Source organism: Castanea sativa, chromosome 9 (assembly GCF_040712315.1).
Source record: "Castanea sativa cultivar Marrone di Chiusa Pesio chromosome 9, ASM4071231v1".
Lineage (NCBI taxonomy): Eukaryota > Viridiplantae > Streptophyta > Magnoliopsida > Fagales > Fagaceae > Castanea > Castanea sativa.
The window spans coordinates 7,412,945-7,421,393 of NC_134021.1; the positions used below are offsets into that span (position 1 = coordinate 7,412,945).

The window sequence follows — 8,449 nt, forward strand, 5'->3', positions numbered from 1 at the left end:
GTTGTTGCTGCTGCAGTTGTTGTTGTTGTTGTTGTTTATTACGGCGTAGTCCATCTCTTAAAATCTTGAAGAAACAGACCCTCAAATGTAAAAGCCGAAAGAAGTTAGGCTCCTAGCTCACTTCTCTATACACAAAAGCGAGTTGTTATTTAATATTTTTCACGAAAAGAATATGCCACAACATTACTAGAAAATGTACTATATTCTAGAATGTGAATGTATTAATAAAGTCTTTGATCGCCAACTATATCAATGGTTTAGCTTTACTCTTTGAATTATGACAACATAAGTTTGGTGAAAAAGAAATTAAAAAAGTAACCTACCAGATCCTAGCTAGGATTGGAAGCCTTACAAATTGGTTCGCTCCAAGGGGTTTTGGTTCTTACACATCTACTATTTCAGGTAATTTTTTTCATATCTACTTTTATGTTTTAAATGAACAAGTGTGAAAGAATATTTTTCTCACTCCAAATTCATCCACAAAACTCTCAAAAATATCTCAAGCCGCCCGGGTTCAAAGTTAGACCAACGCGCAAAAATTCACGTTGAAATCAGAAAAATTAGAGTTGGCATAACTTACAGATTGCGTAGGTTTGTCTCCAATTTCCCTAGTGAAAACCTATGGACGCTACCTTAAGTCATGGGTGAACTAGACTGGTTACTTCGTCAGTTCGTCTCAACCTCACACGTTGTTAAATTGAAAACAAAACAAAAGTCTATTCAACATAATACTATTACAGTCATTCTAGAGAACCCGTTGTTGTAAACATACCAAGTTCCTCTACGTACCAATTAATGACACAGTTGCAGTAATACCGACCTTGGTGCCGTATAAAAGACTCTAACGATCACCAGGCCAATAAGCATTCCTACTGAAAAGTCCAAGCCTTCACTCAAAGAAAATGACAAAAAAAAAAAAAAAAAAAAAATTCCAAGCCTAGTTTCCCCGCATGGACCGCATTGATATCCGCAACCACGAATAAGCTTCTATATATACCCAACCAAGTTCTTCAGATTATTATCACCATACCACATTCAAGTTCATCATACTTGTTAGTTCTTATATACCACCAATTTAAAGCAACGATATCATACAATGATGAAAACCCTGGCACTCTACAGCCTTACCTTGGCCTTCTTTTTCCTATCTGGTATGCCTCCTGACTAATCACTATCCCACATTGCATCGTCCAAAACTCTCTCTCTCATCCTTTAGAAGTGCTTGATATACACCTAAAATCATTAGAGCATCCACAGCAGTGGAGCTAAAAATTTAGCAATTTAGCTCTACCAAAAGTTACTTTATCTATTTTACCTACACACATGTTGCAGCAGTGGATCTATTTTAGCTTTCAACACAATAAAATAATATAAACATCACAATAAAATAATATATCTACCACAATAAAATAATACATCTCACTACAATAAAAACACCACAATAAAAAAGTAATGTGAACACAAAATAAAAAATTAATTTTTTTAGCTCTCATGAATAGTGCACATCTATTTATAGATGTGCAGATCAGAAGAATAATTTAAAAAAATATAGATTTAAATTTCCACTGCATGCTTCTTTTTGGTGTTTTGGTGGAGCTAAAATAGCTATATAGCTATTTAGCTCCATTGCTGCAAGTGCTCTTACAAAATTCTTGTTTGTGATGATTCATTTTCTCGAAAAAATAAAAAATCATGCTGGTTTTTTTGCCCCATTGATCATCACATGGGCTACGCAATAAAGTCATGAAACCCCGCGAAGGAATAGAGTTCATGCACATTCTTTTCATCACGAGCCTTATTTATTTACTTTTGATAATTAAAAATAATTGCAACCCGTTGAATTATAAACATGCATCATCATGATACGTACGTATATCTACACGTTAGAATTAATGTTGCATCTGCTACATATATTTGCTGCTTACAATACAGGTTTTATTTTCATTTTCAAAATGATGACAAGGATTTTGGTCTATATATGTTGCATGCAGGTGCTCACTCTGCTAGAATAACTTTCACAAACAACTGTCCATATACCGTCTGGCCAGGAACCTTAACTTCGGATTAAAAACCTCAGTTATCAACTACTGGGTTTGAGTTAGCATCTACAGCGTCCTCAGCAATAGATGTCCAAGCTCCATGGAAAGGCCGATTCTGGGCCCGAACTCTATGCTCCACAGATAGCTCCGGAAGGTTCAGTTGTGCTACTGCAGAATGTAGCTCTGGTCAGGTTTCATGCAATGGTAACGGTGCAGTTCCGCCAGCTTCTTTGGTAGAAATCAACATAGCCGCCGATGGTGGAATGGACTTTTATGATGTTAGCCTTGTAGATGGGTTCAACTTGCCTGTTTCAGTAGCCACACAAGGCGGAACTGGTGAATGCAAGGCCTCAAGCTGTCCGGCCAATGTGAATGCAGCTTGCCCAGCAGAGCTGCAAGTGAAAGGGTCTGATGGAAGTGTTATTGCTTGCAAGAGTGCTTGTACTGCTTTCAATCAGCCACAGTATTGTTGCACTGGCGCAAATAACACCCCAGAAACATGTCCACCCACAGACTATTCTCGGATCTTTGAGAACCAATGCCCTCAGGCTTATAGCTATGCTTATGATGACCAGAACAGCACATTTACTTGCTCTGGTGCACCCAACTATGTTATCACTTTCTGTCCATAAATTAAGAAGAGGAATTATGCGTTCCCTTCTCTCTAAATAGTAATAAGAAGCTGATAAGTTTCATGTACTAAGGCACATGTATGTATGTGTCAACGAAATAATTATTTGAATAATACATAACAAATGGATACTGTAAAAGAATACTATTTCCCTTCCTCTTCATGTTGTTCCGAGACATTTAAAATAGTGTGAAGCTTTAACAGCCATGATCTAATTAAGCTTTTAAGCTTAATATATATCAGAGTGATAGGCCAAGAATATATTAACCTCCTTGTGATGAATTAATTAATTAATTAACTAAATTTAATTAATTAATCAAATTAACATACAAAATACGTGTCACTACAAACATGTAAAATCTATTAATATTTACTTACTAACTAGTCTAGACATATTTTAGGTAAAAATGTAAAATTATTATTAATGATGAAAAGCTATAAAACCACATACACAATACAAGCCGCTGCTTCCATGGATTGAGAGCATGGCCCACTTATACCATCTCAAAATAGCCCATCCTATATTAACATAGCCCAATTCTATTAAATAAAAAACAAAAATAAAATAAAACAAATGGATATATTTGATCACCTTAAAATTTTATAAGCATGAAAAATATATGAAGATAATGTAATCTAACGGTTGATTTTTCAAAGTTCACATTAAATTAAGAAATAGAGAGTTGGGTTCAAGTTACACGTGTTGTAACTCTAAAAAATGTTACATCACCTAATAACTTATTATTGAATTCATATTTTGAAAATCCAACCATTAGATTACATGTTCTATATGTTCTTAACATGCATGCCAATTTTCATGCCAATCGGATGTAATTTACCATTTGATTTATGAACTCATCTTTTATGCATTATTTTAATGGGAAGAAATTTTTATTCACTTGAGAGAGAGAGAGAGAGTGAGTACAAGAGGCTGAAATTCTTGAGTTTTAGGCTACCATTTTGAAGTTGAAAGTGCTATCATTTTTTTTTATGGGTACAATTGTTTAGAAAATAAGGACAAACCTTTCTTATATAGGATGTATATAAAATGTTTTTTTTAAGACTGTAAACAAAAGGTTCATTTAAAGAATACAAAATGCTATATGTTTATGTGTTTCTTTTTATTTTTCTTTGAATTTTAGAATAAATTTTATCTCCAAAAAAAATTAATATTTTAATGATTTTTTGCGAAGGTCAATCGTGGCCCTCGCAAATAATTTAGTATTAGTAAGAGCATATTTTTAACCCATACAAAAAATAAACTTTTTGCAAGGGATTTTTACTGTCCCTCGGAAATAATTTGGTGGGAACATTTCCCTCCAAATAATTTAGTATTAGTGATGGTTTTCTTTTAACCGTCACAAATAATACACTTTTTGTGAGAGATTTTTAATTGTCCCTCGCAAATAATATGGAGGGAAAATTTCCCTCCAAAATATTAGTATTTGTGACGGCTATAACACATAATTGCGACAACTTTTTTTGTTGGTCACAAATATTTCACATTTTACCAAGTATTTACGATGACTTTATTTTGCCATCACAAATAAGATATTTTGAGAGGGCTTTTTGGGTCTATAAAAAATTTTTGGTCGCTAATAGGCATTTTTTTTTGTAGTGATACCATAACATATATCTAACTTATAATCTAATATTGTTTGATTTTTCTCCTCTCTTTCTTTGGTGACTTTTTAAATGCATTTTTTCTATTATATTATATATATACAGTAAATGCATTTAAAAATTATATAAATAAATGGTTAATAAATAGGATGGTTTTTTAAACCAAAACCAATTCCCTCCTAATATAACATTTTTTATAATTACAATTTCAAAATAATTTTTTTTTATGTAAATAAACCCCTAATAGATAAATAATATAATGAATATGTTATTTTATTTTGAATTTTTTGGCATTCAAATATTGGTGAAAGTTTTCTCAGAACTGAGAAGAAAGTTAACCATCATAGTAAGTCAAAACAAAAATGTCTCTCTGTCACTAAGAAAGTAGGGTTCTTCTCCTCTATTAGGCAGTAGAAGTTTTTTGTCCCTTCTTCGAAGGAGAGTCTTGTCCTCTTGAGATACCAACTGTCTCTCGAGCTTGTGGTTTTTTGTTCGGGGTCAGGGAAACACTTCAAACGTTTTACCACTGCAATGGAGGAGTTAGCAAATAGATGGAATAATTTCTCAATGTCTGATAGAGTGAAATCTGGCTACGTTCTTCAAAAGGACCATAGATTAGGCGAATTCATCTTAGCAACAAAATTTCTCACAAGCAGATTCCTCAAGATAGAGGCAGTTGCACGAACCTCCAAACAAATCTGGCACTCTACAAATGGTTTCAAAATCAAGCATTGTGGCAACCATAGGGTACATGATGTCCCCTACAGATTCATGAATATGGCTGTGGCAAAAAGTATTTGTGAAACAATAGGAAGGAGAATTTTCAGGCGCCCTATGAGACCTCCCCCAGTTCAGCGACATGAAGGAGAATTTTCAGGCACAGTGGCTGATCGGACTAGAGAGGGAGAAGCAATTATGGAAATCAAAAAATCAAGGGATGACATTAATTCCATGTCCATTACAAATTCAAAATCTATAACTCATAAGGAAAGGGAGTCTGAGGCAGGAAACGTGCTGAACCAAGAGAAGCCAAACCCGTTATTCTCTCAATCAATTTCCGAACGTAATTGCCACGATCATTTATTCCCTCAATCACATTCCGAAAATAAATGCCAAGGTGATTTATCCCTTTCACAACTCTTAGTTATTGACAAGGAAATAAGGAAGTTTGATACAACGGGTACTAAGGAGGCAGGGCATACAAGCACAGCTAGCAGTGGAGGGGAACGTGAGAAACCTCATAAATTCCCTCCATCTCCTCGGACAGCCCATTCCTTGGTGCAAAAGTGGAAACCACCAGATCACAGGTTGGTAAAAATTAATTGTGATGGTGCCAAGTTCGCAAAGGAGAACAAAGCAAGGATTGGGGTGGTCATACGTAACAGTGAGGGAATGATGTTGGGATCACTGTCTAAGCAACTTTCCCAGGCATTTAGCCCTCTGCAAATCGAGACGATGGCCGTCGAAACAGCTTTGCAGTTTGTGGCTGACCTGGGAGTTCAACACGCCTTCCTTGAGACTGACTCGCTAGTGTTAGTGAAGGCCTTGCGCGAAGGTACAAAATTCCTTTCAACAGTGGGCTTAGTGTTGGATGAAATTAGAAATATGGTTAATTTTTTTTACTGAATTACACTACTCTCATGTAAAGAGAGAGGGTAATATTGTTTCTCACAAGTTAGCTCGTCATGCTATTTGTGTTTTGGTTTTTATAGTGTGGATGGAGGATGTTCCACCACCTTTATTTCCGGTTGTATTGGCTGAGATAGCTGGTTTTACTTAATAAAATAAATTACGTTTTTCCTCAAAAAAAAATATATAAAAAAAAATATATATATATATATATATTTTGCTTAATGTACACATGAATGAATTGTTATCTTGCAAATTGATCTCAAATACTATGTGTGTGTGTGTGTGTGTGTGTGTGTTTACTTGCATGCGTGTAAATGTGATGTCGAATGTAATTTTTTCTCCCCTCAAGTCAGATTCTGGCTCCACCATTGTTTAAAATAGTCTGAATCTTTGACAGCCAGGGAATAAGCTGTTAAGCTTAATATATAGTAGCAGTAAATTAATGAGCAATGATGCAGTAAGAGTGGGTAAAAAAATAAAAAAAACAATAAAAAGTCCTTGTGTAATACTATACTAACAAACTGGGTTGGCCTTGTATCACGATCCCACAGGAGGCTTCTATCATCCTTACATTTACGTTGTTCGCCCTTCCAACTCCCATTTCAACATTTACCAGATGGACATTCATCATTGCATGCTCGTTATTGTAAATCATTTGCATTTTGAATTTATTCGCTAGAAAATTTAATTAACACTTTTTTTATTAGGGAAAAGTACATTTAAAGGGTCATTTTCCTGCGTTGGATTGTGACCTTGAAAATGAGCTACAAAGTATGTTTAGTTATTTTTCTTTCATGAAATTATGAATTATTCTTGAAATTACAAATAATAATATAAAAAATTATTCATGAAAACATGTAATAAATGAAAATATGTTAGGTTCTAAGACCTTAGGGACTAATGTATTAGAACTTCAATGTATAATGTGTTGGCAAACCATGATCAAAATTTAGAGTCTAGATTTAGGCTGCTCAAAGTATGTTTATGTATAAAGTTAGAATTGAGTGATTGCAGAATTTAATGGACCAAATCTACAAGGCTCGATCAATAAAAAATTAGACTCGATCGATCGAACCTCGTGCAGATTATTTTTTTTTGTAGAATTTCCAACTTAGCCCAAGTCCAGTTTGACGTGTAGGGTTTTATGTTTTATGTCTCATATAAATAGAAAAACTCTAGTCACGTTTTAGAGGTTGTTGATATACTGTGTGTGTGAATCTTCTGTGAGATCTAGAGGTGTTTACCTTCATATACACTTAGGGTTATCAAGATCTAAATTGATGTCAAGAACTTGGTGATCTCTTCGGTTGCTGTTTCAAGAGCTTAAAGAAAAACACAAGTAAGAGAACTTGTGGCTGTCGTGGATCTAAGAAAGAAGTAGTCCGTGGACTCGGAGCTGTCCATGAATCTGTTTTACCTTGAGGATAGCTAGGTTAAATCCTCCCCACGTTTTTTACCGGTTTGGTTTTCCTGGGTTATTATATTGTGTGTTCATTATATTTCTGTACTGCTTTACATGATATGATTTGTTTGTGTTAACCTAGATCTAAATAATTTATCTAAGTAATCACTTGGCTATATAATTAGGTTAAACAACTTGTGTTTTAAGGGGTCTAAAAACGTACAAAAGAAAATTAATTTTTTTTGTCATTCAAGAGCATTAAACCATAAAATAATCAAATATATCCCAAATTTGGAATCCAAGTAAAAAGATAGGTGGGAAATGACTGATATGAGCAAGAAATGCCATTAGGGAAAAATTTGATTGGTCAATATTTGATCAACAATCAATATGTGGAGAGGCCGGGTGAAGAGAGAGAAGTTATCACTAAATGTATTATTATTATTATTATTTTTTTGTGGTAGCTTATTTAATATGTAATTTTTTGAAAATTTTTTCCTCTTTATAATTGGAATTTTCCCCCTATTGACAACAAATAAAACTGTTTTTGCTTAAGTGTGCTCTTCACCATACCAAAAAGCATTAGAAAATGAAAGGGATAAAAAAAAAAAGTATCGGTCAAGCAAATGGATCTTAAATAGAAGAAGAATTTAACCAAACAAAGAAAGGATTGTCAGTGCAATAACAACCGAAATTGAACAATATGGAATGAAATTTTGAAATATTTGATTATGCAATCTCTTAATCAAAGTCTCTCTCAAAAAGTACAGCTGAGTTAGCTGAGTTTGGTGATTGACTAGCTTACAAAAAATCATTAGATATTTTCAGAGTATCATGACGTGGTACTCTATCTTTTCACATGAATGGTAAACCATTATGAATTTAATTAATAGAACCCACTATTATATGAGATGAAGAAGTGTCACATCAGTATGCTCTCAAAGTACTAAATAATTATTTCAAAATAATATCTGTTTAAAAAAAATTATTTAATAAGGGAATAGCTAGGCATTATTTATACTAGATGGTCTAAACCAAACAAAATTGGACTCATACTAAAAGGAAAAATATGAATATGGATGACCAGTGAAAAAACGAGTCAACCTGTTGAAATGTTAGGTC

At 33.9% G+C, this 8,449-nt stretch overlaps 1 pseudogene; it reads left to right on the forward strand.

The window, feature by feature from the left end:
• Positions 1 to 1,015: 1,015 nt before the first annotated feature.
• Positions 1,016 to 2,814, forward strand: LOC142610711 (thaumatin-like protein 1; annotated as a pseudogene).
• Positions 2,815 to 8,449: the final 5,635 nt, after the last annotated feature.